This window comes from Cuculus canorus, chromosome 3, assembly GCF_017976375.1.
Source record: "Cuculus canorus isolate bCucCan1 chromosome 3, bCucCan1.pri, whole genome shotgun sequence".
Classification (NCBI taxonomy): domain Eukaryota; kingdom Metazoa; phylum Chordata; class Aves; order Cuculiformes; family Cuculidae; genus Cuculus; species Cuculus canorus.
Genome location: NC_071403.1, coordinates 33,291,688 through 33,302,587, shown reverse-complemented (window position 1 = coordinate 33,302,587; position 10,900 = coordinate 33,291,688). Strand labels below are relative to the sequence as shown.

Here is a 10,900-nt window from a genome sequence, read left to right as displayed (position 1 = left end):
TCTGAAGACTTGTTTGCAGGGCTGACCACTGCTGATTAGAGGGAGTCAAGAGGGTTGTGTCATCGTGTGATCAGGGACATTTACTCCATGTTACTGTGAAGGTCTGCAACCCTCCCACCCTCTTCCTGCCCTCTTCACTCACACACACATCCCAGTGCACAGGGGTGGGGATAACCATGAGCTCACTGAAGCAAAGCTCATTTGGTGATGTGGAAGTCTGGAATACTGCTAGAACAGTGTAATCCTCTGTTTTGAACATATCACACCAATATCGAAGCAGGCATAAACAAAGCAAGAACTAGGGAACATCAGTGAAACAGAAACTAAGGAAGAGAAGAGCAGTGAGTCATTTGTCAAAGAATGTTCAAGGTTTATAGGAACTCAAAGGCAGACCAGACAAATACAGCAAGAGAAATCCCCAGAAATTACCAGATATACATGAATCATACAAGAAAAGTTCAGCTCAGCAAAGTAAGTTACCCCACATTTTCCAAGTCAGCCAGTCAGACACCTTGGCTCCAGCATTTACAAGTGCCTTAAACAGAGTGCCCAGAAATCTAGCAGAAATCAGCAAGCAGAATAAAGCTAATTTGTGCCACAAAAATTGAAGATAAATTTATTTGACTTCATAGAGACACACTTTTGTCATGGGCTAATCTTTTCAATAAAATACAGTGTAAGCACCATTTTAGAGAAACTGGTTTTGATATGCTGACAAATACTAGGTTTGAATAGAAACTGTGATTTATTCATTCATTAATTAATTAAGTCTATTTTTTTTCAGAAAATGAAACACTGTACCATAGTTTTACAAAGCCTGCTTTGCATCAAGCTCCCTGAAACTTCATACAGATTGGACCTAGAACTATTTTGTCTTTCCTCCTCCCCTCATTCCCTCTCTCCCCTCCTTCTTTCCTCTCTCCTTCTGAGGAACATTACTTGCTGACAGCCACCCTTCTCCGCCTTTCCATCCACCAGTCAAACAAAGGAATGACAGAGTATGGGCAGAAACTGCCTTTCACTGCAGCTGCAAATGTAGTAGTACCTTGTAGTACAATGCTCCTGCTGGCTATAAGAATGACAATATAGAAAGAAAGAAAGAGTGAGAACCGTGACACCTGCAGTCAGTCATACACAACGTTCAGACACCCAACAAGTCACTATTCTGCATGTCCTTGGTAAAAAAAGCTAGGGGAAGCTGTCTGCTATCACAGATTTAGCTTTCAAATCTTTTTTTCGTCCTGTCATTGTGGAACAAGTTCCTTTCTCTTTCACATTGGGTCTTTTCTTTCTTTTCTTACTACACGCAGTGCAATAATGATCCCCATCAATTCAGTTTTAATTGATTCATGTTTTTTTTTATCTCACTGTAGAATTTAATTTAAGCAAAATTGTCACATTAGGTTTGTGAGTATAATACATGGGGCAAGGCCAACTGCCTGGCAAGGTTTAAATAAGGCTTTTTAAAAGATGTTCTTTTACCACTCTTTTCTGCGGAAAGCAAGGGAAACTTTAACAGATAATGCATGGAAAATAGAAACTTGGGTAGAGGAAAAAACAGAGACCTACTAAATGTCAGAAAGTGGCTTTGACCACAGTCCTTAAGTTATGTTTATCTATGTTGGTTTTACCTCTGTTATTTCTGTTTAAGAAGAAAAAGAAAAAAATATTTTGGAAATATATGAAAATTATGCTTTGAGTATAAACAAGTGTACTTGACAAAACATGAAAGTGCTGTCCAGAGATGTGTTTTGAATGGCTCTTTAAAATTTCAGAATTATGGAAATAGGTGAATTTATTGCAAATGCTTGTTTATTGAGTGCTATTTGACACGTAGAGTCTTAGTTCACATTAATTTGTTCAGTGTCACTAATGTGTCCTGCATATACATTACCTGCAGAGCTCCTAGATCCGTATAATGTGACTGCATCACTGTGCGGTTGATTAAGGAAACAAGATTAACTTGATGCTAATTCCCAGTGTCTAAATAAATGACTTCAACTTCAAGATATCAGATGTGATAACATCCCAGACAAAATACATCACACTACAGTGTCTGGTAGGCTTTTTATTGTACAGTATGAAAGGAAACATATGAATATAGTAATGCAATCTAAAAATCTCTCACCATCTTCTCTTTAAAAATTGAATTAGTAACTCATTTTCCTATTAATCAGTATGCCCTATGTCTTTCTGATCCTATAAATCAAGTGTAGTGAGACACGATTCCACATATCTCCAGTGCAAACACCTTATTCTGTGGAAAATGCAGAAATATGTTTCTCTGCATCACAGTCTCTCTTTATAAATACCCTTTACTATGTGGAATTACTTTTGTTTAAATTAAATGTGTCAGTGCAGGGAAATAGAAACACTACAAGCATCCACTACATAGCAGCAAAATCTGATTGAACCATCATGATAGAAAAGAGAAAGGTAACCCGTACTGGTTACCATGATATATATCAAAAACATCTTTAGGGTCATGTCTTAAAGTGGATGATTCACAAAGTCTGTGCAGACTGAAGTATAATATAAAGAGCCACTCATATTCTTTGTTGTTCCACCCAAACAGCTAAGACCACTAAAAGAAAAATTCAATTGTTAGAGCAGCATAATTGTGTTAATTTTTTCACCTCTCTATCTCCCATTTTCAGGCACCTTTTGTGTCTTTTCACACAATTTATAATCCTATTAACACAAACAATTGCTGCAGCTTTATCCTAGGAAGATGGTGTGTGGCCATGAACCCGTTGCTGCACCAGTATTCTAATCAGCAAGCCAGCAGGCTGTGACTTAGGCCAGTCCCCTGAGTAAAGGGTTCCAGTGCAGGTCTGTAGCCCTCAGCTTCCAGCAGGAACAACTATCTGTACAGTCAGGGCTGGAGTATGCTCTGAGTTCTCTTCTTCTTGCTTAATTTAAGTTGTCCAAAATGGAGACGTCTAGTCTGAAGTTACTTTCCCAGATTTCTTTTATAACAGGTGGAGAAGGACAGGCACCATCAGAGAATGATGCACCACATCCTAAAGTGGAGGTCTGATGTAGATGGCATCAACCACTCTTTGGAGGTTGCTCTTCTGACTGTGGAGGAAGCTGAAGGCATTGTCTTGGATCAGAGCTCTACTCCTTAAGAGGTGAGAAGATGACATATATGTTCTTCCCTCTGCTCAGGTCCCCTCAAGAACCTGCTCTTCCTGAATAGAGAAGTTATCTACAAAGTAGTAAACCAAAAATAATAATAAATCCGCTAGAACTGCAGAGCCGTGTAATTTCCAGTAGTAAATTTGCATTGATTTACTCTAACTAAGGCTTGGTGATGTATGTCTGACTGAGAAATGGCTTTGCATCACATGACTTGAAAATTTACTTTATTTTTTCAATCTACTTTTTGTTCCCTTTGGAATTACTTATGCACTGTAAAACTTGGCACAATGAATGGAAATACAGACTCCCAAGTCCAAGCTTACAGAACATCCCAAGAGATGTCATTGGTTCCCAAAGTACTCTAGCCACATCGGTGCAGCTCTGCTCCAAATTAATTTTCTCCATGGAAAACAGAGGTTTGTTAGCTGAGGCATAGAGAGAAGCAGAAACAACTATTTTATATTTTGGACTGAGATAACACCTCTCTGGTTTGGATGGGTTTGCAGACATTCTGGTATGAGTATTATATTTTGCTTTATTGTAATATGCAGCCTTGTCCATTAAAAAAACAGGGTTTCCTTAGGAAAAAAAACAACCAAACAAACAAACAAAAAAAACCCACAGGACTTGAAACCAAACACTGCGATATCTAAGGTACTGCATATCTATATATACATTCATCACCAGGGATACAGATATAGAAATAAAGAAGACGTGCAAAAGAGGACAGAAGAATTTTTGTAGCTCATAGCAAGTACTTTCAAGGTTTAGTCATTTCACTCTACTTAAACTTGTGCCTCAATTTTTAACAAATTATGCAAAACTAAAAGAAATTTCATGGCAGAGAAAACAGACTTATGTTGCTATGAGAGGGCAGGGAGGTAAAGGGAAGAAATACATGATGGCAGATCATGAGACACCATGAAGGCACTGCTGTGTTAGCTAGCTGCCAAATGTCAAACGGGAGAAGAATAGGGAGGAGAGGTGGCTTCTGGATCATCAGGCCACCAAGAAAGAGCATGACTTTGTAACATGAGTGCAAAAAATATCTGATGTTATAGACAAGTTGTCAAGGGTTACTAACTATTAAGGCTATTGCTGGATCCACACAGAGAGAAGGAAAATGAAAGCCCTGTTTTGTCTCTTGTGAAGATGACTAGTAGCAATTACAGAATTCATTGCTCTCCTTTTTCTCCTGCCCTGCCAGACAGAACTGGAGATACATTGCCGTGACTGAGCAGATGCAGAGCCAGTGAAAAATAAAGACAGTCAATAGGTGAAGTCTTCGAATAATCAACACTTCAGGATCTGACATTTGGAACTGGACCTGGTGTTTATATGCGACAGTCTTGTGACACTAATGTCTATAGCTTAACTCAAAAGACACAGCCCAGATCTTCCAAGGTATCTGAATCATCCTATCATTCAAAATTTCATGTTTATCCCTCTACCTCTCTGCTTGTACCCAACAACATCCTGTGTTGATGTGTTATTACAATACAGCAAAGACCAGCACTCACTTTGCATAACATTCATGGAACAGTGTATGAGCACAGGATGTGCGAAGTGCCAGGGAAAAGCTTAAAGTGGTGATTTGGCTCACAGAGCAAATATATCTGACTTCTGGACTCCATGTGTCACAAACTTCTTAGACTGTCCAATAGATTTGAAAACACAGCCCTTGATTTTATAAGCTGCTCCTGGTACTTGCACAAATATTAGAGTAACTTTTAAAAATCTTAACTAACATGTAGTCAGAAGAACAGTTTCTAAGTCACCTTGTCTGCTCTCACTAAATCTGCTTTAGTGAAATAAGCACGGTTATTCCATGGACAGTAATTACTTACTGATCTCCTGAAGCAGGTCTTCCTGTTTGAGACTGAAGTAGAAGGTAACACATTTGTATACATATTGAACTTCCATCAGCTGAAAATTGCCACAGAAATGGCAGTATAAAAATGGGTAAGGCTTATTAATATTACTAGTTGATGTTAGTAATAGTAAGATGTGGTAAAGTAATAGTAAGTCATGATACCAGGGCATATTTGAACCTTACAGAGTCACTTTAGCCCTTGACACAATATTTTAAATCCATAATTACAGCCCACAGAATATCCTACATGGTGTTGGTGCACAAAGACCTAACAGATGTTAAGTTAAACTATTAAAGACTTGATATAGTTAGTTACATGGCACAAAACTCATAATTATTGCTTTATCTACCGATGAAGTACAAGGGAGAGAAAATGACAAATTTGAATTAAAAAGTCAGCAGACGTGCATTATGCATGTCTGAGAAGGAGATATAGAGTGAATTTCCCTTCAGGCAGTGCTAATGCTGCTCAGGTTCTGTTATTCAGATTGTGTTGTCTCATAATGTTAGCAGCACAATCCTTCTGTGTCAGATTACAATATTTTTAACTTCTTGTGATGCTTTACCCTCCTCTTCACCTTCGTTTCCATCTGTTGTTAAACAAGCATGTCTGAGTTAGAATTGCTCTGGAGATGACAGAGGGAGGAACACAGCAGACTGGAGAGATGCTTCCCTGGTGGGAGCAGAGCTGTGCTAGCTCCAAGACTCGTGTGCAGTTCTGGCACTGGTTCTGACTGGCAGGCATTACAAAGCCACGGTTACAGGTGTTACATAGACACAGTTTGGATGTGCAATCCATTGGCTAAAATAAAATTAAAAAATACTGAGCCACCAGTACTCCAATGGCATAGACTTGCCCCTGTGCATTTTGTAAAATGCTGAGAGAATTAAAATTCCAGTAGACAGATTAGAACAATAAAAGAAGTAAAAGATTATGGTAATGAAGTCACTCATCACAGCAAGAATATCTGTTACATTACAATATTTCACAGAGAGAAAGAGGACAAAGCTCAAGTGGTTTTGAATCAACAGTCAATTTTTTGATGCATTTCTGTTTTACATTAGTAAAAAAGGTTCAAAGAATCCCTTGTTAAGCTAGCTTCAAGTTTACCTTTGTTCATGTGCCTTGGACTTCTTTACCAGGATACAGGAGGTCTGATTTCCTGATTGTTTCTAAATCCCACAAGGTGCTGAATATAGGGAACTGATGTCAAATCACAGCAAAAAGGCAAACGCATGGGTACCACATTGGCAAATACAACAAATAACCCTGCTGCCCTTTGCCAGTCCAAGGAAAATTGAAGCTCACCATCTATGAAAACTGGAATAACCAAGGGAAGAGAGGTGATTCCTTGGATTGCAACGCTGGCCATCCTGTGACCAAAAAAACCCAAATTCAGATCCATTAGTTGTATAACCATCTGAAGTCTACCAGAACTGGTTTGAAGTCTGTGATTAGAGGCCTAAGTAACTTTGCAAATTAAACTTTAATCTCATTCTCTAACTTTCATTGTCCGTATATTTTGATTGAGTATGTCATCTGCATATTTACTATTTTTCTTTTTACAGAGCTTTTCAGTGTTAAAGGGTGTATGTATATCCAGATCTCTAGGAAATGCTACTACATTAATGTCTCATGTACCTGTTTTCTTAGTAGTTAGTTTAGCTGTAGATTCTTCATTGTTTCCTTTAATGACTTAAGATTTGTTCAGAGGTAGTTAAATTCAGTGACCTTTTGTAATGTTTGAAGTACCTTCCCACTGCTGTTTAATAAAACACATGGTGAAAGGAAACCTAAGTGCTAGTCATATCTGTTGTTATCAATGAAAAAGAGAGGGAATGGTGACAGATGAAATACCAGATATTATCAGTTAGAGACTTCATTTTCTATTGATACAGCTGAATGCATCAGTCTACATGATCCTAAGAGTGTCTGCCTATGATTTTACCCCCATCATTCTTTATTGCCATTGCTGGGAAATAGGGATTCACAGATCTTGATTCAACAAAGAAAGTAAACACATTAGCAAATCGGAGTAAGTCTTTCTTAAAGATGGTCCTTTGCCATGAAGTATGGGCTTAAGTCATATGGTAAGCAGCAGGGTTGCATGCTCAAAATCAGGCATTTACAACAAAGTAAATCCAAACTGATAAACTAGTGCCAAAGATCAGAGCCCTCCTTACTTTCGTCCAGGTGTCCATGGCATAAGAAACTGAATATTCTAAATGATGGAAAGAGTAAGGGTTACCTCACAACAGAAGAGATGGTCCAATCCATTTATAAAAAACACAAATATCGGTGACACTTTTCAAACACACTTGTATTCATTCTCTGAAACAAGAGTAACATTCAAAGGATTTAGCAGAAAGCTAAAAATATGTGTTATCTAACACATTTCTTTTTCTTTCATCCCCTCAAAAAATGTGCTATGAGGAGGGCAGAAGAGAAAGAAAAATAAATCTTCTGAAAGTATTCAGTCCCAACAACTGTAGTTGCAAGTACTGGTACTGTTAAAAGATGTTTTCTCTCTTGTTTTTTTTGACTCCTCTGAAGTTCTGTTCTTCGACCTGCTTTTCAAACTTAGATAAGTCATTCATTTCTTTTAAAGTTTCAGGGTGGTTAGAAGGCATTATTGAATGGAATGGGCCTTATAAAGATTTTATATTATAAAAACAGTCATGTGTGTTTCTACCTGCTGGATGAATCACTCCAGGCTGTAGATCCGCTGAATATTATTGATATACTGAAAAAGTGTGTGTAAATTTTATTTTAGGAAATATAAATCAGAAATAGAATACATGTGCCAGGCTAAAATTGCAAATCTTCAAAATATTCATAAAAAGAAGTGTGATACCAACACTGAGGGAACTCAAAAGCCACTGAACTGAGATTCTTCCCAGTTCCTGAATCGTTCACAGATTATTTGTAACTGAGGTCCATGGAGCTGTACACAAGGAAGATACCTACTTATCAAGTAGCTTGCATGGGTGTCTATCAGCTAGCAGTCCAGCAGGGGTGATGGTGCTGGTTTGGTCATGGGACATGCTCTCTGTTCCTCAGCTGGAAAACTCACACTGTAACAAGAGTGAGGAATGGCAAATAAAAAAGAAACACTCATCATTTTTTCTGCCATGCTTCAGTGGATCAAATGGGGACCCCTTACAGGGTTCAGTGCTGTTCTGTCCTGTTCATTTGTGACCTTACAAGTCTCACCTCCCGTGAGCATCTGCCATTCAGCCTGTTCTGATCTCATCACGTTATTCAGGGTGGGAAAATTAGTGCAAGGAGAAAAATAATTCCTCATGCTGGATTCAAGAAGGTCTGTGATGAAAAATACTAATATCTCACTCACATCCTAGGAAAACCTCTTTGTCAATAAAGTTGATGGAATATTTTGACTAATGAAGTAGTTACAGCACAGGCACTTAGCAGCTTTAACGAAAGGTCAGATTCACACAATGAATGGAGTACCACAAGGTCCTCCTCTCCTCGATGCAAGGGACTGGATCTGAGTAGTGCCTTGATCCTTTCAATCCCATCAACTATGATTTATCATTAAAAAGCCTTCCTCCCAGAGAGCTGACAGAAGTCCAGTTTTGTATGCAGGGAGAGCTGCAGGGACCGAGCTCTTATTGTTCTGTTATTATCTAAGAAGCGTCTGTGTGCCGGTAGATATTTATAATCTGGTATGTTTTAGAATAAGTGTGTTATCTCCCAGAGAACAGCATGTTTGATATAATTCTAGTGGGATATATGAAACAGAAGTTTCATGTGAATGGCAGAGCTGCCAGGGGAGGTACGTGACAAGCCATATTTACCATGCTCAGTCTGCTCAGGAATACACTAGAGGAAATAACCAAACTGCCACCTTGATTAGATCTCTCCCTACTACCAAACTGAACAAATAAAAATGAGAATATTAAATAAAGCTTTCTGGATGCCATGAATTTCAAGAGAACTAAAGTGCCTTCACATACACATGAATACTTGCAATAGCTAAATCAAGGCAGTTTAGTCAGTGCAGTGCTGGTAGACCTAATTTGGTTAGGATCACAAAACACATTGAGCTATCAAGAGGGCATAAAAAGATCCCTTTGAGGTAATTTTCCTATGCCAGATTTTCTTTGGCTTTGCACATCCAATGCCACTATCTCACTAGGTGTAAAATGTTACACAATACACAGAAGAAAATTATCTTACTGATCTCAGCACAGGAACAGGGAAATATAAAAAAAAGGAACTAAAAACCTTGTAAAGAAGGGATCTTTCTCTTTTCCTTCCTCACTTCTTCCCAGATATGTCTTACGTTTGCATACCATAGTATATATGTAATTCTTTTGTTTTGAAAGCCATGTTTATATTTCCTCAAACAAACAAATGTGAGATCAAGCTGTGTTGCTGGAAAGATGCTAATTAGCTTTGCTGCAATATGAGAGCCTGAGGTGATGCAGCGATAGATTAGGGCACACACACCACCTCCCTGAATGTTTTTCAGCAATCAGATGAGGAAATTATGAGATTTATAATCGTATCAGCTGTGAAAATAAAAGACTTCTCATTGCAACTAAAGCTCTGCGTATTTTCCTGTACAGTGATGCTGTATTTCCTTGTTCCTGCAGCTGAAATGAGTAACTCGCTGATGCTGCACTTGGAGATTCCTCTTGAAATGTTTCTGTTTCAGTTAAAGCACATAACCACTTTCAGACAAAGAGGAGTAGACTCAGCAGTGAGCAACAGAAAAATGCTTTTCAGATATTTCAGTTGAATGTTGAAAAAACATACCTAAATCAGTATCCATTTTCTTGCGGGTCAGCAAAAGAACTGAAAACAAAGACAGTACTGAATCAAAAGATATAGTTCAGACCAATTGGAAGATAAAAAAAAAAAAAAATAAATGCAGAAATCAGCAGGATGAGACCTTTCTCCATTTGGCTTTGGTAGTAAAAGGAAATATCTACTATATCATGGTTTATTAGTTTTAGCAGAGCTAGTTTATTAAAATACATAACAGTTAAGAGGTATGTGGCCTTACTTTTTTTTTGTTTCAAGGCATTGTCAGAGCCCTGTTAAGATATAATTTAATATTATATCCATCAGGGATCCTCAAAGGCCTTTTCAAAGTGGAGATGGATGTGGGTCAGCATTTGGCTAATAAATCCAATGGCACCATACCACAGTTCAGAGACTGGGACAGTAAATTTCATAGTTTCAGGATGATAATATCATTATAAAATATCAGTGTTTCCTAGTAATCCTAGAAGAACATGCACAAAATTACAGTCAGTGAATACCAAGCCTCATGATACCTTCCCATCTTGTACTCAGGTAACAGCAGGCTTAACAGTAAGCATGCAACTTTAGGAGATATACAAACTGACGGCTAATATAGAAGAGTTAAGAATTTCAGAGCACATTCACAGGATAACTTAGTCTGCTTCTAAAAACCAGTGTTGATCCTTCACTGAAGCAAACAGGCTTTGCACAGTGACACTCAAGTAAAATATAAACTGATTGAGTTAAAATCAGAGATATAGTTGCCGTTATTCACTGACTCCTTGAAATGAAACACTGTGCTAGACTGCCCTTATGCCTTCTGTGGAAGTGTTTCCTCATCCAAGAGTGACAAATTACATTTTTCCTTTTGCTTCATGGAGCTCTCACTGGTTGAGTCTAGTCAATTTTTAAAATCAACTAAGCTTTGTCATTTTATTGGCTAAAGAGCATGATTCAATATCAGTCGTGATCTTCAAAGTGCTGTCCTTATGCCCTTGAGAGGGCTTAGACTATAGGTTCATGAAAATCAATTAAAAAAACCCTACACCTGCCCTGATTGGAATCTATTTGGACAACATCTCCAGTGAAAATATTTTAAAAGATTTGCA

General features: G+C 38.1%; 1 long non-coding RNA gene across 1 annotated transcript; it reads right to left on the bottom strand.

The window, feature by feature from the left end:
* Positions 1-2,275: 2,275 nt before the first annotated feature.
* Positions 2,276-9,889, bottom strand: LOC128851741 (uncharacterized). Its single transcript, XR_008449162.1, has 3 exons — positions 9,801-9,889; positions 7,267-7,349; positions 2,276-6,338 (listed from the first exon to the last, which is right to left on the bottom strand). It is a non-coding gene; the product is annotated as an uncharacterized LOC128851741 (long non-coding RNA).
* Between the last annotated feature and the right edge of the window lie 1,011 nt (positions 9,890-10,900).